Source organism: Ornithorhynchus anatinus, chromosome 14 (assembly GCF_004115215.2).
Source record: "Ornithorhynchus anatinus isolate Pmale09 chromosome 14, mOrnAna1.pri.v4, whole genome shotgun sequence".
Classification (NCBI taxonomy): domain Eukaryota; kingdom Metazoa; phylum Chordata; class Mammalia; order Monotremata; family Ornithorhynchidae; genus Ornithorhynchus; species Ornithorhynchus anatinus.
This window is the reverse complement of record NC_041741.1, coordinates 52,409,819-52,436,747: the sequence shown is the minus strand read 5'-3', so window position 1 is coordinate 52,436,747 and position 26,929 is coordinate 52,409,819. Positions and strand designations below refer to the sequence as shown.

Here is a 26,929-nt window from a genome sequence, read left to right as displayed (position 1 = left end):
CAGCTCCTCCTCCTCCTGCTCGCCGTGGTGCGGGTTCCCCCCACCCCGGCAGTTCCCTTTCCCGGCCGGTTTCATCATTTCCTGTTGGCTGCCAAAAGCGCCGCAGCCGGAGAGCAGGTCACCCTCCACTGCAGCACAGCCCCTATTTACCTCGCACGCACCGCAAACGCTCCCCGCAAGCAGCCCGCTCACCCCCCACAAACACTGCCCGCCTGCAACCCGCACACGGCACAGATATTCCCCGCGAGCGCTTACTCTGTGCAGAGCGCTGCGCTAAGCGCTTGGAAAGTGTAAATCAGCAATAGGGACGATCCTTACCCACGACGGGCTTACGAGAAGCAGCGTGGCTCGGTGGAAAAAGCCCGGGCTTGGGAGTCAGAGGTCATGGGTTCTAATTCCAGCTCCGCCGCTTGCCAGCTGTGTGACTTTGAGCAAGTCACTTTACTTCTCTATGCCTCAGTTACCTCATCTGTAAAATAGGGATTAAAACTGTGAGCCCCACGAGGGACAACCTGATCACCTTGTATCCCCCCAGCGCTTAGAACAGTGCTTGGCACATAGTAAGCACTCAACAAATACCAACATTATTATTATTACAGCCTAGAAGGGGGGAGGCAGACATCAAAACAAGTAAACAGGCAGTAATACAAATAGAATTATTATTAATAATAACAGTAATGATGGTATTTGTTAAGCACTTACTATGTGCCAAGCACTGTTCTAAGCGCTGGGGGAGATACAAGGTAATCAGGTTGTCCCACCTGGGGCTCACAGTCTTAATGCCCATTTTACAAATGAGGTAACTGAGGCACAGTGAAGTTGTCATTTGCCCAAAGTCACACAGCTGACAAGTGACAGAGATAGCATCAGAACCCACGACCTCTGACTGCCAAGCCCCAAGCTCTTTCCACAAAGCCATGCTGCTTTCTCCATAAATATACATACCTAAGTGCTGGGGGGTGGGGAGAGAGGGGGAAGAGCAGCCCGCACACGGAGTGGCACAAACACTCCCTGCATGCAAGCCACACACAGCACAACCACTGCCCGCCGGTGGCCGTACATAGCACAAACACAGGCCCCACACGCAGCCGGCAAGCAGCCATCCCCGGTTCTCGGTGGCCCTCGGGCTGCAGGTTGGATGGATGGGGGGTGGGAGGTGGGGATGGGGCTCTCAAGGGCACTTGTAACTTCCTTCAGGAAACAGCTGTTCGGTGAGACAGCTCCCGGTTTAGTTGGTTGGGTCTTCTTCCCAACAGGCCTTGGCAGCGGGGCACCACGACCCTCTGGACTGTAAACTCGTTGTGGGCAGGGAATGTGTCTGTTATATTGTTCAGGCGTTTAGTACCTGAACAGTAACTCGGCAGTGCTCGGCACATAGTAAGCGCTTAACAAATACCAACATTACCGTACCGTGCAATAAATATGACTGAATGACTGACCCAATGATCTCGATGGCGCCAAGACCTGCTTGACAATGGGACTGCCGCTTTGCCCTCGAGCCCAGGTCACATCTGCTATACAGAACGCCATGGTGGGCGGTCTGCCTTCTGGGTAAGACATTACGTTACTGGACTGCACCCCCCTAATGTCTTGGAAGCTCCTTGAGGGTGGGGATCCTGTCTACTCACTCTGCCAAGTGCTCAGTTCAGTGCTCTGCAAGCAGTAGACTCTAAAGCTCCTTGAGGGCAGAGATGGTGTCTATTCACTCTGTTGCACTCTCCTAGCGCTTAGTACATTATTGTAAAATGTAATTTCCTTGAGGGCAGGAATCCTGTCTGCTCACAGGCAACAGGTAAATACTATCAATTGATTGGGAACACACTCAGATCTTTTTCAAATTTCTGCCAAGTTGCGAGCCACCCAGCGAGGGCCCCGCCGTGGCCTGGGAAGGGTCTGCCCCACCCCAAACCGGGGAACAGGCTCCTGGGCGGCCGGGAGTTGGGCGATTTTGCATTCTGAATTTCCCGTTTTCCTTTCCACCAAAGGGAGAAGCCGATAAAGTCCTCCCTCTGTCACGTGGGTTTGAGGAGTGACTCACAACAGCTGGGCTGCACGTCATGCTTTTGCAAAACACTACACAAATGCCAAATTCTTCAAAACGGATGATCAAATCTAGGGGATTGGGGCGAGAAGAAAAGGGGGCACAGGGCCGGAGTCTCACCCCCAATCATCGGCTGCCTAGGTCTCCCGGGATGGTGGGGGTGCGGGGCGGGGCAACCTCTTCTCAAATTCAAAGTCGAATTAAATATTCATAGGGGTCTGGCTTTTGCATCAACAATTTAGAGGCTCTTGGAGGCCCTGGCCACTCTGCACTCAGCCCACAGGAGCGTTCAGAAATCTGCGGCAGGGCGGCTCTATTTCCAAAACATTGGTCTGCCACAGGAGAGAGAAGGCGAGGCAGGGCTGGACTGTCCATTCCTTGAGGGCAAGGAGGTAGCCTACCAACTCTGTTGTATCATGCTCTCCCTATAATAAATCGATCCATCAATACTATTTATTGAGCGCTTACTGTGTGTCGAGCACTGTGCTACATGCTTGGGAGAAAACAATACAGACGGGTCGATTGACACGCTCTCATTCTAGGTAGGAGGAAGAACAAGCATTTAGTACAGTGCTCTATGCAGAGTAACACTACACTACTCACTCAAGAAGCATCACGGCTCAGTGGAAAGAGCCCGGGTTTGGGAGTCAGAGGTCAAGGGTTCTAATCTCGGCTCCACCGCTTACCAGCTGTGTGACTTTGGGCAAGTCACTTCACTTCTCTGTGCCTCTTACTTCATCTGTAAAATGGGGATTAAAACTGTGAGCCCCACATGGGACAACCTGATCACCCTGTATCCCCCCAGCGCTTAGAATAGTGCTTTGCACATAGTAAGCGCTTAACAAATACCAACATTATTATTATTACATACCAGCAATTATTGAAAGAGAGAGAACCATTCCCCCAAACAGCTTTGGCCACTGCCCTGATTTCACTAGATCTAGTCAGGTAACAACAACAACAAAAAATCAATCAATGGTATTTATTGAGCTCTTACTATGTGCAGAGCACCATACTAAATGCTTGGGAGAGTACAACAGCCAGCAGATAGGGGGTAGACAGACATTAATATTATTTAACATATTTTAAAAATATGTACATAAATAGTGTGGGGTTGAGGGTGGGGCAAATAGCAAATGCCCTAAAGTCACAGATCCAGGTGCACAGATGATGCAGGGGGCATGAGGGGCTTAATTGGGGAAGGCCTCTTGGAGGAGAGACCAAAAATAGCAGATGATTATTCCAGGGGCACAAGGCCAGCAGGAAGGAAGATACGGGGAACAGTTCCGCGGGATGGCGAGGAAAGATGGGGAACCCCGTGAATCCTACCAGGGTGGACCCTGACTGCCAGGCACTTCACTGGACTGCTCCTCCTCACCCCTGATCCCCCCTTGCCAGCTCGGACTGTTTTCCACAAGCAGGCACGGTTCCAAGCTGGCTTTTCCTACTTCCTGGTGATGTAAGAAACCCCCCATTAGTTGGATGATGCAGCTGAGCCAAACCAGCAACTTCAGAAGTTCAGTAGTTTCTAGACTCTCACCACAGCAGATTTCACAAAAATTCTTCCTGGCCCAGCTCCATTTAATAGCAGAGTACTAAAGTTGGTTTCTCAGGTGGGGGAGACCCTGAATGGAGCCAAGACTCTCAGAGAAGAGAGATGAAGCAAGACCCCGGGCCCCTCCCCAACGTCACTGGTGATGTGCATTTTTTTGCTCCACCTCTCAGGGGTCAGGTGGTGGGTGTCAGCCCATCTTTGGTGCCTCCAGTTTTCATCCAGTTGGTCCAGTCTCAGATCACACTTGTGGGGGCCCATGACCCCTCACAGTTGTCCTGGTCTGAGAATAGGGAATATGCACATTCATCTTTCTTCCACAAGCCCATCCCAACTCTGGGCTCCAGGGAGGAGGAGGATGGGGGCAGGGCCAGCTTCGGGGCTAGGGGTGGCAGGAACCCCCCAAGCACACACTCTCTTACTCCTTAAAGGATATTAGCCTTCCAAGGCTGCTAGACCAGGGAGGCCTGTGGGGAGCCCCAGGGCAACCTGCCCTTTGCCAGCCTGCTGTTTAGGGCGGGATGCCAGGAGCATATCTAGACCCAGCCGGCAATGGAGGACTAACAGGGAGATTGGTTCATCTATTTTGGGGGGGTTGGCTTTTTATTAATTTCCAAGTAACTGCACTTTAGAAGCTGACACTTACTTCTCTGCTGGCTCACCCAAGGACAGGACGGTTTGCTTTCAGGGGAGTCATGGGGTGTTGAATAAGAAAAGCAGCGTGGCTTAGCAGAAAGAGCACAGGCTTGGGAGTCAGAGGTCATGGGTTCTAATTCCCAGCTCCGCCGCTTGGCAGCTGTGTTCCTTTGGGCAAGTCACTTAACTTCTCTGTGCCTCAGTCACCTCATCTGTAAAATGGGGATGAAGACTGTGATCCCCACGTGGGACAACTTCATTACCTTGTATCTACCCCAGTGCTTAGAACAGTGCTTGACACATAGTAAGTGCTTAACAAATACCAACATTATTATTATTATCTGCCCTGGGCACGGCAATGGGCTCAGAGTCCTTGGAAAATGCTGCCCGGACTCAAGAGTCCATGGGGAGCGCAGCTGCAGTCCTGGAATCAGATGGCAATTCCTTATCTAGGAGATGGGTGCCCAAATGCAACCATATCAATAGGCCTCCAACCTCTTTTGGTGCACTTAGCAGAGACTGGGCACTGGGCTGAACAGACCAAAGGCTTGTTCTCACTCCTCTTTCACCAGTCAGAGACAATGGTGAGAAGGATTTGGGATTCCCCCAAAAGGCAACACCCCATGACTCCCCGGAAAGCAAACCATCCCATCCTTGGGTGAGCCAGCAGAGAAGTATCAGCTTCTAAAGCCCAGTTACTTGGAAATGAAAGTAAAGAGCCAAACACCTCAAAATAGTTTTTAAACTGGGGGATGGAGGGGAGGGTCCTAGATGCTGGGAACTAAATAGCAATGTATATTTTTAACAGGAAAGTACTGTTTTCTGCCTTTCCAGCAGCTTTCTGGATACTTTAACAACTGGGAGATTTATAATGAGGAGCTTCACCAGGTTAGGAGAGAACCCAGAGATATAGTACATGATTATGGAGAGAATGAGAGACATGTTTTTGTTTCCTTAAAACCTGAACACACGAGTTTCACAATTCATTTATCAGCAGGCCTTCTAAATGGCCATGTAATTGGGGCGCCGGAGGCCTGACTGCCCTTTAATGCTGCCCCTGTGGCCTAGTTAAACTCTAAGCCAGCGGTGGGAACAGACCAGTTCCCCGAGGCCAATGCCTTGCACATTTCACTGCACCTGTCCCAAAGCTGGGGGGCAGAGAGGGGCAAATTGGGTCGATTCTGGGGCTTAGCACTTACATGGGTTGCAGCCCCGTGGGTGGGAGGATGAGAGGGGACGTCCTTCCTGATGCTTGGGGCCCACCCAGATCTGAACGTTGCCCTGGAATTCCTTCCTGATGTAAGGTGAACAATTCCCATTGCTCCAAAGGCACAGAGGGCTAACGGCATGCTTGTCATTGGGCTTGGGAGTGTGAGGATCCAGACTTCCTTTAGGATCCTCACCATTGGCTTTAAAGCCTTCAATCGCCCCCTACTACCTCACCTCACTATTCTTCTACTCCAACCCAGCCCATACACTTTGCTCCTCTAACGCTAACCTTCTTACTGTGCCTTGATCTCCTCTATCCTGCCTCTGGCCTGGAAAGCCCTCCCTCCTCAAATCCAACAGAAAATGGCTTGCCCCACCTTCAGAGCCTGATTGAAGGCACGCTTGGGAGTCAGAGGTCATGGGTTCGTATCCCGGCTCTGCCACTTGTCAGCTGTGTGACTGTGGGCAAGTCACTTGACTTCTCTGTGCCTCAGTTACCTCATCTGTAAAATGGGGATTAAAATTGTGAGCCTCACATGGGACAACCTGATGACCCTATATCTACCCCAGCGCTTAGAACAGTGCTCTGCACATATTAAGCGCTTAACAAATACCAACATTATTATATTTCCTTTAAGTGGCCTTCCCTAAGCCCCCCTTTCCTCTTCTTCCACTCCCTTCTGCATCGCCCTGACTTGCTCCCTTTGTTCATCCCCCCTCCCAGCTCCACAGCACTTATGTACATATCTATAGTTTATTTATATTCATGTCTGTCTCTCCTGCTCCAGACTTTTTGTGGGCAATGAATGTGTCTGTTTATTGTTGTATTGTACTCTCCCAAGCATTTAGTACAGTGCTCTGCACATAGTAAGCACTCAATAAATACAATTGACTGATCCAAAATGAAATGAGGTCCCCCCTGGAAAGGCCCCTTTCACTCCTCTCTAAACCACCCTCCTAGGTGGCAGACCTAGACCCAATCCCTCAAGGCGCCACTCTGGAGGGAAACAAGAGAGTATAAAGATACAGATAAATTGCTAGGGGGTGGAGAGGGGAACTCATAAGCAAAAAGTGCTTAAGGAAAGTGCTGAAGTGGCTGAACTAAAGGATAGAAGTAGGAGGTGACAGATGAATCAGGCAGGGGAGGTCCGGCAGCTGGGATGAGGAAGAGCCCAGGCCTTCCCAGGACCAGCCGACAGAGCCACAACTTCTCTCCTTTCCCAGGACAGTGAGCAGGTGCGGCTGGGGCTTCCTCGCCCTCAGACGCCTCTCAGAGCTGGTCATGGGCCACGGATGCCAAGTCGGGTATCGTTTCTGCCCTGGACCGGAATGCTCGGGACACAGGCCAGGACACCAGTACTCCCCACGTGCAGAGAGCCCACGTGAGCTTGCCGGTCATCCATTTAGCCTCGTGCTCTGGCAAGGGGAGCAGGAAGAATGGGCCGAGGTCTTCCCTAGTCCGCACCAAGCAAGCTTCCCTTCCTGCTGGGCAGTCTTGGGAGAAACCCAAATCAATTCAGTGTTGGTTTGCGGCAGGGAAGGAGGGTGGAATGGTGCGGGGGTGGGGCAGAGCTCCACTACTTGCCTACCTGCCCCCACTGTGGCCCTGCAAAACCATGAGCTTCCTCAGTGGCCCAGAGGGGTCCGGACCAACACACTAGAGGCCTGGCTCCACAGAGTGCCAATGGGATCACTGACAGAGAGGGAGATAGCCTCTCCTATCTGCTCACCATCAAATTGGCCTTCAACAATTTGGCCCTGACAAGAAATTTTTCAGCCTCCAACAGTAGAGGATCTGAAAAATGGCCAGCTCACATAGGCAGCGAAGAATGTGGTTACGGAGGCCACTCCCCACTGGGTCCCGCAGCCCAGTTCACGTCGGCACCGGGCGGCGGTCAATGAGGCCATCAGAGGGTCCTGCACATAAAACGCCTGCACGCGGACTTTGTCATGTGCCATGTCCCCGCCTGCTTACTCGCTCGGTGTACACGGGTCCCGGCGGGAACTCAGCAGGCAGGGATGAGAGAGCGAGAGTGGCGCTGAGCCCGCCACCGGCACTAGAACCAACTACACTATACAGGGTCATCATCCTGCTGTCTCAGGACTGAGGTTGATCTGTCATCCCGAGAGTAGTCTTTGTCATCTGTAAAAGGGTATCTGAACGCTAGGATCTGGGCCGAACCAAACCCACCTTTGTCATTCTACGACCAATTTTCATGAATTTTCCTAATGAGAGATGGTAAACAACTAATTTTCTTTCCTTGGGTAATAACATCTACATTTAATATTTAACACTGTCTTTTCAAAGACAATATAAAGAAGCAGCATGACCTAATGGGTAGAACACAACCCTGGGAATTGGAAGGGCCTGGGTTCTAATCCCAGCCCTGTCATTTTCTGCTATGTGACCTTGAGCAAATCACTTCATTTCCCTGTGTCTCAGTTACCTCCTCTGTAAAATGGGGATCAAGACTGCGAGCCTCATGTGGGAAATGGACTGTGTTCAAACTGATTAGCTTGTACCTACCCCAGCACTTAGTGCCTGGCACGTCAAGGGGTTTAAAAAATGCCATTTAATTTTTAAAAAACCCTTCAAAATTCAAAATTTTGTCCACTGTGGAAATATCAGACACTGAACAAAACAACTGTTAAAGTTTTACCTTTTGGGGCACTTGACTTTTTATTTTCCTTGCAGAAAAAAATTTGAGTACTCCTTCTAGTAACCCCAAGAAAGTTACATTATGCAACCCAGCACAACAGCTCAAGAGTCTTGACCCTACTGAAGCCAAGGCCAAGCTTCTCTGAGCTCCGATGAGGAGCCAACTCCATGCCCTATCTGCTCACACAATTCACCCAACAGGAAATACTATCAAAGTCATGTCCAAAAAATTATTTGGTGCAGAATCCCTCCCCTTCTCTGGCCACTTCCCCTTTGCCATCCCCACCTCCTGACCAAAAAGAGAATTGTCTAGATCAGATTCCCACGTCTCCCCCATCCTAAAAAAACCTGCTCTTGACCCCACTTCCCCCTCCAGTTATCGCCCTATCTTCCTACTACCCTTCCTTTCCAAAATCCTAGAACGAGTCGTCTACAATCGATGCTTAGAATTCCTTAACTCCCATTCTCTCCTAGACCCCCTCCAATCTGGCTTCCGTCCCCTCCACTCTACCGAGACTGCTCTCTCTAAGGTCACCCATGACCTCCTTCTTGCCAAATCCAATGGCTCCTACTCCATTCTGATCCTCCTTGACCTCTCTGCTGCCTTTGACACTGTCGACCATACCCTCCTCCTCCATACCTTATCTCACCTTGGCTTCACGGACTCTGTCCTCTCCTGGTTCTCCTCTTACCTCTCTGGCCGGTCATTCTCGGTCTCCTTCGCTGGAGCCTCCTCCCCCTCCCATCTTTTAACTGTTGGAGTTCCTCAAGGGTCAGTTCTTGGCCCTCTTCTGTTCTCCATTTACACTCACTCCCTCGGTGAACTCATTCGCTCTCACGGCTTTGACTACCATCTCTATGCAGATGACACGCAGATCTACATCTCCGCCCCTGTCCTCTCCCCCTCCCTTCAGGCTCGCATCTCCTCCCGCCTCTGGGACGTCTCCACCTGGATGTCGGCCCGCCACCTAAAACTCAACATGAGCAAGACTGAGCTCCTCATCTTCCCTCCCAAACCCAGTCCTCTCCCAGACTTCTCTATCACCGTTGATGGCACGACCATCCTTCCCGTCTCTCAGGCCCGCAATCTCGGTGTCATCCTTGACTCATCTCTCTCATTCACCCCACGCATCCTATCCGTTACCGAGACCTGCCGGTTTCACCTCTACAATATCGCCAAGATCCGCCCTTACCTCTCCACCCAAACGGCTACCTTACCGTTACGGGCTCTCGTTATATCCCGGCTTGACTACTGTGTCAGCCTTCTCTCTGACCTCCCTTCCTCCTCTCTCGCCCCGCTCCGGTCTATTCTTCACTCCGCTGCCCGGCTCATCTTCCTGCAGAAACGATCTGGGCATGTCACTCCCCTTCTTAAACAACTCCAGTGGTTGCCTATCAACCTCCGCTCCAAACAAAAACTCCTCGCTCTAGGCTTCGAGGCTCTCCATCACCTTGCCCCTTCCTACCTCTCCTCCCTTCTCTCTTTCTATCGCCCACCCCGCACGCTCCGCTCCTCTGCTGCCCACCTCCTCACCGTCCCTCAGTCTCGCCTATCCCGCCGTCGACCCCTGGGTCACGTCCTCCCGCGGTCCTGGAACGCCCTCCCTCCTCACCTCCGCCAAACTGATTCTCTTTCCCTCTTCAAAACCCTACTTAAAACTCACCTCCTCCAAGAGGCGTTCCCAGTCTGAGCTCCTCTTCTCCCTCTACTCCCTCTGCCATCCCCCCTTTACCTCTCCGCAGCTAAACCCTCATTTTCCCCTTTTCCCTCTGTTCCTCCACCTCTCCCTTTCCATCCCCACAGCACCGTACTCGTCCGCTCAACTGTATATATTTTCGTTACCCTATTTATTTTGTTAATGAATTGTACATCGCCTTGATTCTATTTAGTTGCCATTGTTTTTACGAGATGTTCTTCCCCTTGACTCTGTTTATTGCCATTGTTCTTGTCTGTCCGTCTCCCCCGATTAGACTGTAAGCCCGTCAAACGGCAGGGACTGTCTCTATCTGTTGCCGACTTGTTCATCCCAAGGGCTTAGTACAGTGCTCTGTACATAGTAAGCGCTCAATAAATACTATTGAATGAATGAATGAAAGGGTGCTCTTGGAGCATTCGGGAAGAAGAGCAAGAGGAATCACAGAGCCTTTCCCAAGGGCAGACTGGCAACCATACTGGCCTTGGAGGAAATAGGACCTTTCCTCACTCAGTAGGGAAAACCACTTTAATGAGGTTCTATGAGGACACATTGTGAGCGAGGAATGCGTCTGTTATATTTACTCTCAAGAACTCAGTACAGTGCTCTGCACACAGTAAGGGCTCAATAAATACGAATGATTGATTGATTCCTACCTATTCTCAGCCCTTGTGGAGTTCTGCCATTCCAACTTTACAGTTAATGATTTCTTCCGGATCCCTTTGTGCCTGTGTCCAAAGAGGGCAGCTGTTCGTTTGAATCATGTTGGAACTTTCTTGGCCACGTTGGCCAGATCTGGGGAGATCCGGCCCTATTTGGGGCAAGCTGGTAGGACTCTTGGCCAGGCTCACATAGTCATAAAAAACAGCTGGCCACCAGGGTTCCCTTTCCTCCTCCACAGGCTACACATTCCCCATCAGTCTCCAGCACCAAGAAGGGGCGGCAGAACATGAAGAAAACTTTCTGAGAAGCACTGGGTTCTAGGGTGCAGGCCAACTCACGACCTCAATCTCCTTCAGGCCACCAGTTGACAGGGTCCAGCTGACTCTGCAGTGCGATTTGGAATCATGGCTTACCTCCTCGGTCTTCAGCGCTCAGCACCCAGAGCCCCTTTGGAATTGTGGCCTACCTCCTCGGCCCCCAGTGCTCGGCACCCAGCGCTTCTGCTGACAACCACCTGGGGTTCTCAAGACTGAAGGACTTCCAATGACACTCACAGACAGAGCTGAATGGCTTCCTAAAGGCTCAGAACAAGGGGTGTCCTTGACACCAGCTTCCCATTCATATCACCAGGGTTGAATGGGACCAAAGAGCAGTCTGTTAAAATTGACATAGAGTACTCTTTTTTTGTTTTGTTTCCTTTTAGGGTAATTTTTATGCACTTACTATGTGCCAGGCACTGAACTAAGCACTGGAGTAGATACAAGATCATCAGGTTGGACACAGTCCATGTCTCACATGGGGTCACAGTCTTTATCCCCATTTTTCAGATGAGGTAAGTGAGAAGTGACTTGCTCAAGGTCACACAGCAGACAAGAAGCAGAGCCAGGGTTAGAACCCAGGTCCTTTTGACACCCAGGCCCAGGCTATATCCAGCGTGGCTCAGTGGAAAGAGCACGGGCTTTGGAGTCAGGGCTCCTGAGTTCGAATCCCAGCTCTGCCACTTGTCAGCTGTGTGACTGTGGGCAAGTCACTTCACTTCTCTGTGCCTCAGTTCCCTCATCTGTAAAATGGGGATTAAGACTGTGAGCCCCACGTGGGACAACCTGATTCCCCTGTGTCTACCCCAGCGCTTAGAACAGTGCTCGGCACATAGTAAGCGCTTAACAAATACCAACATTATTATTATTATTATTATTATTATATCCATTAGGCCACAGTGCTTCTCAGTTCTACCCACCACCACACAGAGGTGAATAAATGAAAAAGCACTGGTGAACTCTTTGTGTATTGGGGATCCTCAGGCTGGTGGCCAATAATCCATGGGGTTCCATCAGAAAGGACTCCAAGCATCAAAATCAAATCGTTCATTCCAAGTCTCTTGCCCCGAACGGATCTGCTATTGGCCTGAGTGATAAGAACACTCAACTGCAAAGTGTTCCAAGGTAGCTACTGTCTGACACCCCTGAGAAGCCAGAACAGGAAGCAAGCAACGTAAGTGATGGAAACGATCCCACACGATCCCAAAGATGTTGATTATGCAGACCCCAGAGGCATTCCGGAAAACGTTCCCAGGAAAACGCCCTCCCCTAAGAATGTGGCCAGTGACCCTGTGTTCCAGGCACAAAGCCAACAGCAGTGAAACACTGTTTCAAGCCCTCACCCTTCAGAAAGACCAGAGTCCAGACCAGCGATTCCAAAATCACACCCACTGGGAGGTCCTGGGCATCTTACCCTTGAAGAAGAAACTGCACAGAAACAATGCTTCAATGATGAAAGAAACACCCAGAACAGAAAAGAGCAAAGAGGCCACCCTGGGGCAGCCCTTAAGTGCTCAACCAGTCATTGCACAGAGGCAAAAATTGAGCTCGGAGCAGACATAGACAAGCAGATGGATAGGGTCCTGCCCAACCCCACCACAATCCCATGCCCTCCCCCACCCCTCCTGCTCCAAAGTCGTTTTCTCATTGTTTTATTTTTATATGGTTTTTAAAAATAATAATAATAATCATTGTGGTATTTGTTCATTCATTCAATCGTATTTATTGAGCGCTTACTGAGTGCAAAGGACTGCATTCATTCAATTGTATTTATTAAGTGCTTACTGTGTGCAGAGCACTGTACTAAGCACTTGGAAAAGTATAATACAACAACAAACAGACACATTCCCTGTCCACAAGGAGCTTAGTACAGGGGCAGGGGGAGTAATTATCTGGCGGATTTGAGGTTAGTGGCACCAGAGGAGCGAAGCATGCGGGCTGCGTTGTAAGAGGACAGAAGCGCACAGAAGCGAGGTGAGGTAGGAGGCAGGTTGATGGACTGCTTTAAAGCCAATGGTGAGGAGTTTTTGTTTGATATGGAGGTGAAGAGATAACCACTGGAGATTTTTGAGGAGGGGAGGTGACATGTCCTGAACGTTTCTGTAGAAAGGTGATCCGGGCAGCAGAGTGAAGTATGGACTGGAGTGCGGCGAGGCAGTAAGTTTGGAGGTCAGCAAGGAGGCTGATGCAGTAATCTAGGCGGAATAGGATGAGTGACTGTACTAAGAGCTTGGGAGACCACAATATAATAATAGACACATTGTTAAGTGCTTACTATGTGCCAGGCACTAAACTAAGCCCTGGGGTGGGTACAAACAAATGGGGTTACATAGTCCCTGTCCCACATGTGGCTCAGAATCTTAATCCTCATTTCACAGACACGCTCAGTGAGGTTCAGAGAAGTGAAGTGACTTGCCCAAGGTCACACAGCAAACAAGTGGCAAAGCTGGGACTAGCCCAGCTCCTTCTGACTCCCAGGCCTGTGCTCTATCCACTAGGCCATGCTGCTTCCAATTAAGAGACGAGTTTGCAGAGAAAGTTATCAACCTCTTTGCCACTTTTCAGAGCCCCTTACCCCTCGCCTCTGCATTTGACTCTGCCCATTTCAGACTGCAGTGGGGTGGGCCTCCCTAAGGCCCCACAGATGATGAAGAGGTCAGGCGTTTAGCGGGCTAGCAGACAGTCAGGCAGACAGCTGGGTCAGAGGGTAGGCCCCTCGCCAGGTTGGCTGGAATAGCCGCCCTGCTGTGGCCGGGGGAGGCCACTACTGAGCAATGCCCCGAAACACTGCGGCTCTGTTCCCGGCCTCTGACCAAACGCACAGTTTCAAAAAGTAACTTTTCAGGAAGTTGCCCTGTTGGAGGGACAAGGTCAGAGAAGCTAAAACAAGGACACAATTGTGGAAAGGGATAAGAAAGCTAGTGTACATATCTGTATCCTGAGTTCCCACTGTGTAGGGGCCATATTTTACATTAGAGCTGGGTTCTGCTATTTTACTAAACTATTCAAAAGACTGGATACTGAAACCATGGGATGGCATATCTAATTATCAATCAACGGTATTTATTAAGCACTTACTGTGTGCAGAGCACTGTACTAAGCACTTGAAAGAGGACAATATAACAGAATTGGTAGACAAGGAGTTGCTTTCATTGCAGGGTTTTAAAGCAAAGCAATTAACCCATAGGTTAATCCCCACGTCTAAATTAAAATGTTCTAAAATGTGAAAGGCAGCGTGGTCTAGCAGACAGAGCACTGGGCTGGGAATCAGGAGACTGGGGTTCTAACTCTGACCTTGCCCCCAGTTTGCTGTGGGACCCTGAGCATGTCACTTAACCTCTCTGGCCCTCATTAAATGAGGATGTTGTGAGAAGATGAGATCACTGCATTTGAATCTGTACCCTTTGGGTACTCGGTATTCACCCCACCCTCAGCCGCACAACCCATATACATATCTTTAATTTATTATTTTAATTTCTGTCTAGAGGGAGACAGTCACCCTCTAAACTGTAAGCTAATTATGGGCAGGGAACACATCTGCCAGTCCTCTTGTATTGTACTCTCCCAAAAGCTTAATACACTGCTCTGCACACAGTAAGCACTCAAATAAAATTGATTGATGTGAAAGTGCTTTGGAAAAATCAAAGTGCTACAGAAAAAAAAGCCTATTGGGATTACTAATAAAAGCAAGGACAATAAAAGAATCATCCCGCTCCCTAGCCGCCTTCAACAAGTGAAAATGAGCAAGGCAAAGTCAAGATAAGTGTCAGGATGTCACTTTCATTTTCGGGGAAATGTAAGAGGGCAGGACTGCCGAGGTGGAGGTGAGGCAGTTGTGACCAGGGGAGATGCAGCAGCATTAATCAATTGAAGGTATTTACTGAGCTCTCAGTATGTGCAGAGCACTGTACTAAGTGCTTCGGAGAATACAACAGAATTAGCAGACACATTTCCTGCCCATAACAAGCTTACAGTCTAGAGGAGGAGATGGACCTTAACATGAATAAATATTTTATAATGCATAATTTAAAATATATGGACATAAATGCTGTGGGCCTGGGGGTGGGGTGACTATCAAATGTCCAAAGAGGGAAAGCCTCCTGGAGGAGGCAATGGCATTTCAGAAGGGTTTCGAAGGTGGAGAGAGTTTAGGTCAGGAGAGAAGGATGGTGGGGGGGTGGGAGAATACAGGCTTTAGGAAGACCACAGCCTGGTGGGGTGAGGAGGGAGTCATTGGAAAGTGAGGGTTGGGCAAGGGGAGGAGAGGTTTGAACTTGGCTACTTGAGCTACTTGACAATCTTAAGTTAGGCCAGGCAGGCAGGCAGGCATTCTTCCATGGGGAGGAGAAGCCAGCGGGGACAGGAATGGCCTGAGGCTGCTCCGGGGAAAACCCAGGATCGGGGGAGGAGCAGGAAGCAAGGAAGAGGCGGAGGACAAAGGGGCAGATCCGGGAGAGGAAAGGGGGCAGGAAGAGGGAGGACAAGGGCCAGCAGACAGAAAGGCAGACCTTCTGGGGGAGGGAGGATCAAGGGACAGGCAGGTAGAGAGGCAGTCAGGCAGACATGCGGATGGACAGTGGCTGCTGCGGAAATGCTCTGGGCCTAGGGAGGGGAACAGAGGGCCGCCCACAGGGACAGAATTGATGGAGCCTGAACAAAAATATTTTTTTCAAGGAGTCAGGCGAGGACATCCTCATTTCCCCTACTCCTTCTCCCTTCTCCACTGCCCTTGTACTTATACCAAGCACTTAGTGCAGTGCTCTGTACACAGTAAGCGCTCAATAAATACAATTGAATTAAAGTACCCTCTATTCACCCCATTCTCAGCCCCATGCCACTTATGTCCATATCTGTCATTTAATGTCTGTTTTCCCCTTGAGACTGTAAGCTCCTTGTGAACAGGGAATGTGCTACCAACGTCATTGTTCTGTACTCTCCTAAACGCTTAGTACAGTGCTCTGCACATGGTAAGCACTCAAATACAATTGATTAATTGACATCACCCATTAAAAATTCGAGTCAGCTCTGGTGGTCAGCTCCGCTCTTCACCTCGCCAAGCTAAGAAAGAGAAGGGAAAAAGGGAAGGAGGAGAAAACATCTCTTTAATCCAGGTGAAGAACAGTCACTACGTTAGCCTAAATCTACATTTTTCATTTGTTCACTGAACATGCTTCCTCACTTGAACCTGAATTTAGAAAAATGTCATAAAACTGAGGCAAACCTTGGCATAGAGATGCCCAGCAGTTTTCTTTACCTGAAGGATAAAGTTGAAGTTCATGATTATAAGTCATGCTTGAAGGCCCTAAATCCATATTTAATCATTTGTAGTAGTAACAATAATGCTGATGGTGTTTATTAGGCACTTACTATGGGCTACACCATATACTAAGAACTGGGGTCAATCTAAGTGAATCAGATTGGACACAGTCCCTAATCCATCTGAAGCTCACGACCCAGGAGGAAGAGCAAGGAATCATCCCCATTTCTCAGATCAGAAAACTGAGGCTCAGAGGGGTTAAGTGACTTGTCCGAGGTCACCCAGCAGGAGAAGCTGGGACTAAGACCCTTGGTCTCCTGACTCCCAAGTCAGTCTATACGTGTCTATACGATCTACATTTGGGGGGCCTATACTCCCTGCTTCAGTCTGTACTTCACTCCACTGCCTGGATTATCTTTCTGAAGAAATGATCTGGGCTTGTCACTCCCCTCCTCAAAACCCTCCAGTGGTTGCCTATCAACCTTCGCATGAAGCAAAAACTCCTCACTCTTGGCTTCAAAGCTCTCCATCACCTTGCCCCCTTGTACCTCACCTCCCTTCTCTCCTTCTTCAGCCCAGCCTGCAAACTCCGCTCCTCTGCCTCTAACCTCCTCACTGTGCCTCGTTCTCGCCTGTTCCGCCATCGACCCCTAGCCCATGTCCTACTGCTGTCCTGGAAGCCCTCCCTCCTCACATCTGCCAAACACTCTCTTCCCCTCTTCAAAGCCCTGAAAGCTCACCTCCTCCAAAAGGCCTTCCCAGACTGATCCCTCCCTTTCCCTCTGCCTCTCCTCCCCTCCCCATTGCCCCCACTCCCTCCCTCTACTCTACCCCCTTCCCCTCCCCACAGAACTTGTGCATATTTTTATTACTCTATTTTATTAATGATGTGCATATATCTATGATTCTATTTATCTATTTTGAAGGTATTGATGCCTATCTACTTGTTTTGTTTTCCTGTCTGTCTCCCCCTTTTAGACTGTGAGCCCATTGTTGGGCAGGGATTGTCTCTGTTGCCAGATTGTACATTCCAAGCACTTAGTACGGTGCTCTGCACACAGTAAGCACTCAATAAATATGACTGAATGAATGAATGAATGAATCCCAAGACTCATCTTCTTTCCTTAAGGCCATACTGACCCTCCAAGTCTACTTGAATTAACTCCTCAACTCATTAAATCAAATAAATTGGCTCCCTGTCAACTTTCATAAATCAGGTGAGAAAATAATACTGACCCTCTCTCAACTGTTCATCCTGAGCCGGGCACCTCCACCTCTCTTCCCCAAATCCCACAATGGCCAATTCCCTCCCCTACTGTGATCTCCTCTTCCCCTTTCCCCACAGCTCCAGTTTCTGGAGAGGAGGAGGGGGAGAAAGGCAAAAATAATAGGCTCTGTCTGGAAAGCCCTAAAGCCTCTCTTCCTTACCAGGCCAAGGCTCTGGCCTTCAGCTGGAGGCTCTGTGAGACTACAAGGAGAGAGGTCTGGGCAAAAAAGCTCAGTGGGAAAGTAAGAGGGGTTCGGACAAGAGGCTCAGTGAGAGGGGCCTGGGTGAGGGGCTTGGTGAGAAGGTGAGAAGGGCTTGGGTGGGAGAGACTCAGTGAGGGGAGACAGAGGCTTGGTGAAGGGGTGAGAGGATAATAATAATTGTGGTATTTGTTAAGCACTTACTTTGTGCCAGGCCCTGAACTAAGCACTGGGGTGGATTCATGCATTGAATAACATTTATTACAAGCAATGGATATAAGCAAATGGGGTTGGACACAGTCCCTGTCCCACATGAGCCTCACGGTCTCAATCCCCATTTTACAGATGAGGTAACTGAGGCACAGAGAAATGAAGTGACTTGCCTTAGGTCACACAACAGACAAATGGCAGAGCTGGGATCAGAACCCATGACCTTCTGATTCTCTGGGCCATGCGCTATGAGAGGCTTGGTGAAAGAAGTCAAGCAAGGAGCTCGATGAGGGGTTTGATGAGATGAGAGGCCCTGAGCCCAACCCTTTGACCTCTGGGCCATAAGTATTACTGCAGTCAGTTGTGGAGTTCCTGAGAGCTGCTCTGGAAAGGTGGGGGCTGTCCCTTGTGACCCAGGGGTCCCCTGACCCCATGGCCACCCTCCCGAGAGTTAGCTTGGAGTCCCCATGGAAGCAGGAGCCCGGCACCTGAGCATCCTGGAATTTCCTTCCCTAGGTGGACATCTGGCCCACCAAACATGTCCCAAGTGCACTGGCATTTTCTTGGCACTCCTCTGGAAGCAAATACCATGGAAACAATGGATTCAAAGAACTTCCGCATTCAACTCCGGGCCTGCCGAGAAAACCTGGAAAACCTGACAAAAGCATCCGAAAGACCAAACGGGGCTTGAGGATGTCTTCCTTGCCAGGAGAAATGCTAGAAATCTGACAAAATGGACTCTCTTAGCATGGGCATTCAGTTTTGAAGGGTCTTTATCAAGACGTTCAAATTCCCAGCACCTTGTAGCAACCCAATTTCCCAAGATTATGAGAACTTCAGAGAGAACAAATGAAGGCAGACAAGTTTTCCCAATCTAGAAGATGAACATGAATGAAGAGAAGAAAAATAGAACTGATTTAAAGAAGGTGTCAGGAGCATGGCCTTGTGGAAAGAGCACCGGCCTGGAAGTCAGAGGACCTGGATTCTAATCCTGGCTCTGCCAATTACCTGCTGTGACACCCTGGGCAACTCACTTCACTTCTCTGTGCCTCAGTTCTCCTGTTCTCGCCACTGCATAGCCTGTGAGCCCCATGAGGGACAGGGACTGTATCCAATCTACTTAACTTATATCTATCCCAGCACTTAGAACAGTGTTTGACACATGGTAAGTACTTAACCAATACCAGAAAACAAACAAAACAAACTAATCCACAAAATCTCACGGCCTTATGAAAACATCCCTTGGCCTGGGAGACTGTTTGATCTGTTGGGGAAAACTGCTATTGTTTCTTGCTTGTGAAAGGAACCCACACTGCTGATTAGAGTAAAATGCATTCAATGGGGGAGTGGTGGGGGGAGGAGGCGGGGGAGGGCGGGGGAGAGAAGGGAAAGAACTGGAAAAAACAGAAAGAAAGAATGACTCACAGAAGGGCTATGTCCCAAACAGGTCCGGCCCCCATGGGCCTGTCCAGTCAGTCCCAGCTTCAGCCCCAGGTCCGCAAGCACAAGATACATAGAGCCCTCAGCGGTGCCAAGAGGAGACTTTCCAGAGGCCCAGAGGCCTTCGGGAGGGAAGCAAGAGAGTTTTCATTGACACAAGCCAAAGCCGGAGAAAGCCAGAACCCCTGCCTTAAAAATAAATACTGGCTCCAGCCTGGGGGAGGAAAAGCCACGTGTCAGGAAGCAAGGAGGGGGCTTGGCCTTTTCCACTAGCCATTTTTTTTAAATCCCTAATTTTTTTTTTTAAGGATTATAAACCCGCTCAGCCACTTCTGGACTGCATGAAAACTGAACCAAAGGGAAGGTGGTTGGCCTGGAGCTATGTGTGGCAAAAACCCCGGCCCATCGCCCAATCTGGGGTCCCCTGACACCGTTTGGGCCACCCCTCCAGGATGCACTTACCCACCCTTCTAAACGGCACCAGATATGAGAATGAGTCAGCGAGGCTGGGACGTGTCACAGCTGTACCCTGCAGTATCTCTCCGTCTCCCTCCTTTTCTCAGGAACACAAAAAAAACCCTCAGCTCCCCTTACTCCAGACTAACATGCCAGCTGCTCACTACATGGCTTTTGACTTCTAGGGACAAATAATGACAAAAATGGCACTGTCTGCTTCTCTCTCTGTTTCCACTACGCAGACCCAGAAGCTTGTCCACCCAATCCTTTTGAAAGCTATTTTCGGATGATTGGAAATGAGGGCTGCTTCACAACATGTGATCTGGCCCATTACAACTACAACTACTGCCCCAGAAGATGCCCACAATAGTCAGAAGTGGCAACTTCCCATTTTGAGTGTGAAGGCAAAAAGGGAGTCAGGATTCTAGTGGGGAGGTGAGGATTGGGAAGGAACCAGCGTGGCTCAGTGGAAAGAGCATGGGCTTTGGAGTCAGGGCTCATGAGTTCGAATCCCAGCTCTGCCACTTGTCGGCTGTGAGACTGTGGGCAAGTCACTTCACTTCTCTGTGCCTCAGTTCCCTCATCTGTAAAATGGGGATTAAGACTGTGAGCCCCACGTGGGACAACCTAATTCCCCTATGTCTACCCCAGCGCTTAGAACAGTGCTCGGCACATAGTAAGCACTTAACAAATACCAACATTATTATTATTATTATTATTATTATTAACCAGCTTCAAAGAGTTAACAGGCCAGAAAGTCACCATTTTGGTCCTTTTCAATCATATTTATTGAGCACTTACTTTTTGCAGGGCACTGTACTAAGCACTTGGGAGAGTACAATATAACAATACAACAAACTCATTCCCTGCCCACAGGCACTTACAGCTTTGGGCCCTGATTAAAAATGCTCTAGCCTTGTCAAGGACTTGGGATGAGTAAGTTTGAGGCCAGTTGACAACTCTGTCAGATCTGCGACATTTATCCTACTTTGGGCAGTCTGAACAATTCATTCCCCCATCGACGATAACACACACACACCCCCACACCCCCACCATGGCCTAGTGGATAGATCACAGGCCCGGAAGTGGAAAGGGTCTGAGTCCTCATCCCAGCTCCGCCACTTGTCTGCTGTGTGACCTTAGGCAAGTCACTTGATTTCTCTGGATCTCAGTCACCTCCTCTGTAAAATGGGGGTTAAGACTGCGAGTCCCATGTGGTACATGGACTGGGTACAATCCATTTATCTTGTATCTACTCTAGCACCGAGTACAGTGCCTGGCACATAGTAAGCACTTCAGTATCACAAACACACACTCACTGTTGTTCCCTCGATTTCTTGTACCTGTTTATAGTGGAGGGCTGATACCTTCATTTGGTTAAGTCAAACCCGGCAACGGAGGAAAAAGCAGACTCGAAGCAAACCGCCCGGAGCGCGGCTCCAACGTGGCTGTTCTCGCTCACCGGCCTCAATGCTGAAAATCAGCTTTTCAAAAGGCTCATTTTTGGTCTGCTCCAAATTCCACTAATAGCTGGCCGGGTAGACGGTACACAGAGTAAGTACAGAGGTCTCTATGTGGTTCATCTGACGAACCCAATTCCTAATCCTCGGAGAGCTAATATTTTAGATTAATAGGTGCTTTGTGACAGCGCAACGCTCGGAGCCAGAGTTCAGTGAAATGCAAGAGGCCCCTGTTCGGCTTGGCTCCCACGGCGGGTGGCCTCTCTGGAGGGCGGCAGTGGCGGCGACCCTCCGACCTCTGACTTGAAGATAAAGTCCCACTTGGGCTACAGCTAATGCCAGGAGCGACCTGGCCAATGCCCCAACATCACTGATCACAGGGTAAAACGTTCCAGCCAATCATGAGGCTCCTCGGCCAGGTCCAGCAGCCAGGGCCGCCTAGCCGCTCTGCGTGTTCTCGTGACCAACCGCTCATCGCGGGGAAAAGGTGAGTGGAAAACTGGAATTCCACTCCGATAGCGATCGAGTGCTGCCCTTCGGTGTGCTGGAATGCTGCCCCCGCTATGCACCGCCGCCGCCCCCGACATATCCCTACAGGCCGGAGATCTCCCTCCAGGAGCCCCCAGTCCTGCAGCTTGCCACTGGACTGCTGGCCTCGGGCCGGTGACTGTGGACCAGTGGTCGTGGACCGCCTTGCCCACCCTGCCTCCACTGCCCAGGGAGAGCAGCCCGGTCTAAATCGAGGGGCCCTGGCTCCCAGGCTGGACATTTTGCTCAGCAGTCTTCCACTTGATCCCGGGCTGTCCACTAGGAGAGACTGGCTGACTGCCAGCAGTGAGACAAGTTCTCCATCTGCAGTTCCACATCTGCGGATGTCTTCGGGGTGGATGGGGAACGTTGTCAGAGCCCTTTCTAACTAATAGCTACTCCTAAGCCTGAAAAGACATAGGTGGTGCAAGCCACGGCATTCGGATTCTCTTCAGATACTGTCTCAAAAAAAACAACACTTTGGCTGACAGTGAGAGTGGAGAGTCAATAATTTCACATAGATAGACCTCCTTTGGGGGCAGGTGAACAAGAGTTTCCCGCCCTCCACGTGTCACCACCACCCTGCACCACACCCGAGAGCCCACCTGGCTCCCGACCGGGACCACTGGGGCTGCCACCCCAGAATCAGAGCTCGCCAGAGAGAACTGCAGGCCAGGAGACCCCAATAACCCCATATGCCATCTAGCCACGGGCAAAGGAACCTGACTTCTCTCAGTGACAGTTTCCCCACCCGCCCCCATATACAATGGGGAGATGGTCTACTCCGAAGATACCAGAGGGACCTGGGCCAGCTATTCTAACCGACCATGTTCTGGTCTGGGATGCTGGTGGCCCTACATTAACGTAAAGGTTCAACATTGCTTAATGAACTAATAATTATGGAAATCTCTGGAAATTTGCACATTTAACTGAGATACAAAACATTTTGTAAGGAGAAACTCCTGCCAATTCAGATTCAGAAGCTACTTACGGGTTTCAAATGATGCTAAAAATGGACTGTTTTAGAAGTAGCAGAGAAAGGAGAACTTTTTTTTAACCCAGTGCTGTAGGAGACTTAGGGAGAGTCCAGCTCCGGTAACCAGGAGAACTGGGTTCTTGCCCCAGCTGGGCCAACAGTAGGGAAGGTTTCTGGCCAAAGAAGCACTGGGGACATTCCTCCAGGTGGACAGGCCCAGCAGGAGCTCTAAGAAGGAGCTGCCTAGAAGGGGTGGGGGGGCAGAGACCACAGAGACCTGCTGGGTTGTGGCACTGAGGCTGCTTCCGCCACCAATGGGGCCGGCGCTTAAAAGCCTGACGGGCAGGGACGTGAGAGCACGAGGGGCGCCATGCGAACCACTGGCCCCACTGCCAATTCCGCCGCTGGCCAGGTTCTCGGGTCTGAAGCCTCAGCTCCAAGGTTCATTCGCCTTTCCCGACCAGAGCCTCCGGGGCTCCCTTCATCATCGAGTCTGGAGAACTTTTGCCACATACAGTTGTGCCGTCAGTGAGTTTAAGCAGAATCTAAATACACAGGTGGATGAGAGGGGGAGAATAGCTTTGTTGGGGGAAGTTAGAGGGGTTTGAAGGGGCCGCCCCAATCCGGAGGAAACCCCTCAGGGAACACCGGTCCGGAGGGCCAGGGGCCTGGGTTGGAGGGGCTGACGGCACTGCTTCTTCCTAGGCTTGGTTTTGTCTTTCAAACCAAACAAGATCATGGGCAAACGTGGAGAAGGAACTCCAAGATGTAGGGAGGACGAAAACCTTTCCAAGTAGAGCCTGTGTAAAGGAGTATTATCTTGAGTTAAAAAGGCCTCACCAAACTGCCTTGTCAACAAGACCCCACAGCGCCCAAACTCCAGGCTTACTTACGCTTGTGTCATCAAGCCCAAACTCCTGTTGAGAAGCAAGAAGCTTTGCCTAGAGATAAAGGGTCTTATCTGCACTCCTACAATTCACCAAGAGACCTCTAATGTTGCAGCACCTAAGTAGGTGGTAAATCCTTCTCAAATCAGTTTCTGGTAAAGGGAATGAACAACATTAGGTATGTGAAGCATCGCTGCAGTAACCATTGCAAAGCTGTTCCTAAGGATGGGGAACCTATTTCGTAACACAATATTATCAGATTGGACACAATCCATGTCCCACAGGGCAGCCATAGAAGGGGAGAGAGCAGAGATCTTTTCCCCATTTTATAGATGAGGACACCGATTCTCAGGTCGGTTCAGTGATTTACCCAAGGTCACTTGACAAGTGAAACCAGGACAAGAACCCGGATCTCCTAACTCCCAGCCCTGAGCTCTTTCCACTAGGTCAAGAAACCTTCCCAGGAGATGCAGGTTCAAATCCCAGCTCTGCCACTGGCCTGCTTATGTGACCTCGGGAAAGTGGCTTAATCTCTGAGCCTCAGTTTCCTCACCAGAGTAAAATAGGAATAACATTGCTGCTCTCCCTCCCTGTCACATTAGGAGAGCCGCGTGGATGAGGGACTGTGTTGGCCTGATTTTGTACATCAACCCCAGTACAAAGTAAGTACCTCATAGATACCAGAATTATAATAATTTCAAAAGCTCCTCTGCTGAGCCCCACGTACCTAAGTTTGTGTGGAGGCCTCAGACGGCAGGCTGCTCGTTCCAAAGGCCCGACATATAAGCCTCCTTTCTTCAGGCTCCTAGCTCCCCTCCCCGGCCCTCTCTAACCCTGCCTGGGTCTGCTGGATTTAGGAGGAAACCTGCAAAGCCTTCTGAATGTCAGCCTTATCTCCGTGAACTGAAATCCATGACACTCTAACATTTAGAATGCCAGTGTGCTTCGTCAGTCATCCTACATCTCCCAAGCACCACTACACTAGTCATTGGGAAGCAAAACGGTCCCTGCCTTCAAGAGACAGGAGAGCTACAAACCCACGGACTTCACATTGTCTAAAGAGGAGGAATAAAATCTCCCCATTCCCCAAACTGACTTAAGAATGCTAGGATATAGCGAGCTAGCATTCGGCTGGGCGAAAGAGGAGGTTATCCAGCCTAACCACGATGGGCAGCTTCCCAGATTCAGGTTACATTGGTCCGGTAAAATACACATCACCTGGCTGCCTTAAAGTTCAGCTTCCTCAAAGCGCCAGGGTAACTGTTGCCGACTAAACCCCCTTTTTTTGTGGTACTAGAATCAGACGGCCTCTGGGACGACCCTGATGAGAAGTTTGCCAAACCCTGGAATTATCCCTCCGAGCTCAGGGGAAACGTCCCCATAATGAAGTAGGAGAAAACCAAGCTGAGTTGGCAAGAGTTCAGCGGGATCAGGGGATGAGGAAGGCGCTGAACATAGATAAGGTAGGAGAAGCAGGAAAAGAAAGTTCCAGCAAAGGCCCTGAAGGCGAGCAGAGGGCAAGGCTCTCCTAGGAATCCCCTCAGTTACTTTATGAATGGCTCGGCAAAGGCAAACCTCCTGGGATCATCACAGCGGGATACACTGGGCGGCACCGAGGGCACGCACACCAAGGTGCAGCCGAGGCGGAAACACGCCTGTGTCGGCCTCGGGGTTTCAGCAGGGTGGTCAGACCACACAAGCAGGGAGTGTGTTTGGTAAACAATGCAGATGAACAGAGCCCTGCGTGGCACTGCCTGACAGCTACTACAGGCTCCACCTGCGGACTGGGTGCTTGTTCTCCCCCTCCTTCCCCCCTCTCTCCCTCTTTCTCTCGCAGTAGCAAGAGGAGCTTTATGGTTGGGCTCCGACTGGTTCCCCCTTCTTTTCATTCATTCATTCAATAGCATTTATTGAGCGCCTACTATGTACAGAGCACTGTACTAAGCGGGTCCTCTGGACTACTTTCCCCGAGTCACTCTAGCTGAAGAGCACTTCCCAAACCACTGTGTCCTTCAGGCCCCTGCTAGCCAGGCCCAAGGGCATGAGCTGTCTGCTGTCCACACCCACGGGTGGAGCCTCCTCTGTCGGGGGTGGAGAAGTACTGGGGAGGCAGACCTGCCCCCATCCCTCATTCCTGCCATTTGGGAGGGAAAAACGACCACCTCCCCGTGCCCAGCCTCTGTGGGCCTCCTCTCCAGCTGCAGCCCAAATGGAGCCGGGGCCCCTTGAGACGCAGCACAGTGTAGTGGTTAGAGCATGGGCCTGGGAGTCAGCAGGTCATGGGTTCTAATCCCAGCTGCTCCACGTGTCTGCTGTGTGACCTTGGGCAAATCACTTCACTTCTCTGGGCCTCAGTTACTTCATCTGTAAAATGGGGATTGAGACTGTGAGCCCCATGTGAGACAGGGACTGTGTTCAACCTGATTTGCTTGTATCCACCCCAGGACTTAGTACAGTGCTTGACACACAGTATGTGCTTAACAAATACCATAATTATTATATCTACTCGGTGCTTAGTACAGTGCTTAAAAAGTAAAGTAGATACTAGTACCTAGTAAGCACTTAAACCACAATTATTATTATCCCAACCGGAGCCAGGCCACTTAGTACTCCTCTATAAATACCACTGATTATTTAGTTTTCCCACCCTGGGGAGTGTCTTCCAATCACTCCGAGCCACCCCCGCCCCGAACATCCTTCCCTTCCAGGTTCTGCCTTCTGCCACGACCCTCCCAGCCCAAGAACCCAGACCAAACCCCGAGGCCTGGCCACTCCTGGGTCGCCTCCAAGCGGGATTTTTCTACTACTTTTTACTAATGATGAGCTCGCTGAATACGACGAATCGATAGACTGCCTGCCCCGCTCACTCTTGTCTGCCCCCTTTCCCTGTGCTCTCACTTTTGACTCCGACTGGCATAATAATAATAATAATAACAATGTTATTCGTTAAGCGCTTACTATATGCCAAGCACTTTTCTAAGCGCTGGCGTAGACACAGGGTAATCCGGTTGGACGCAGTCCCTGTCCCACACGGGGCTCACGGTCTTCATCCCCATTTTACAGGTGAGATAACAGAGGCCCAGAGAAGTGAAGTGGCTTCCTCAAGGTCACACAGCAGACAGGTGGCAGAGCCAGGATTAGAACCCAGGGCCTCTGGCTGACAAAGCCGCCCGTGACAGCAGCTCCCCGCCCCCGGGCTGGAAGTTTCTCGAGGCCCGGGAGCCTCTCGGTTATTTTTCCCGTGAACCGAGGGGCCCAAGAACAGCCCTGGCACCTCCATGGTGCCCGCCCCGCCGCCGGGCACCCCCCACCCCTCCAACCTCACCCTTTCATTTAATAGTATTTATTGAGCATTTACTACGTGCACAGCACTGTACTAAGCAGCGTGGCTCGGTGGAAAGAGCCCGGGCTTGGGAGCCAGAGGTCATGGGTTCTAATCCCGGCTCTGCCACCTGTCAGCTGTGTGACCTTGAGCAA

General features: G+C 50.4%; 1 protein-coding gene across 2 annotated transcripts in view; it reads right to left on the bottom strand.

Moving 5' to 3' along the window:
- PACSIN2 (protein kinase C and casein kinase substrate in neurons 2) overlaps positions 1-26,929 on the bottom strand; it is a 74,080-nt gene that overhangs the window by 46,319 nt on the left and 832 nt on the right. The window contains exon 1 of one of the 2 annotated variants that reach the window (XM_029079095.2): positions 319-338. The exons of the other annotated variant lie outside the window; for it this stretch is intronic. The gene's annotated coding sequence lies outside the window, so the exon portion shown is untranslated. Of the gene's footprint in view, positions 1-318; positions 339-26,929 lie in introns of those variants that run through there. 2 annotated transcript variants of the gene reach the window in all.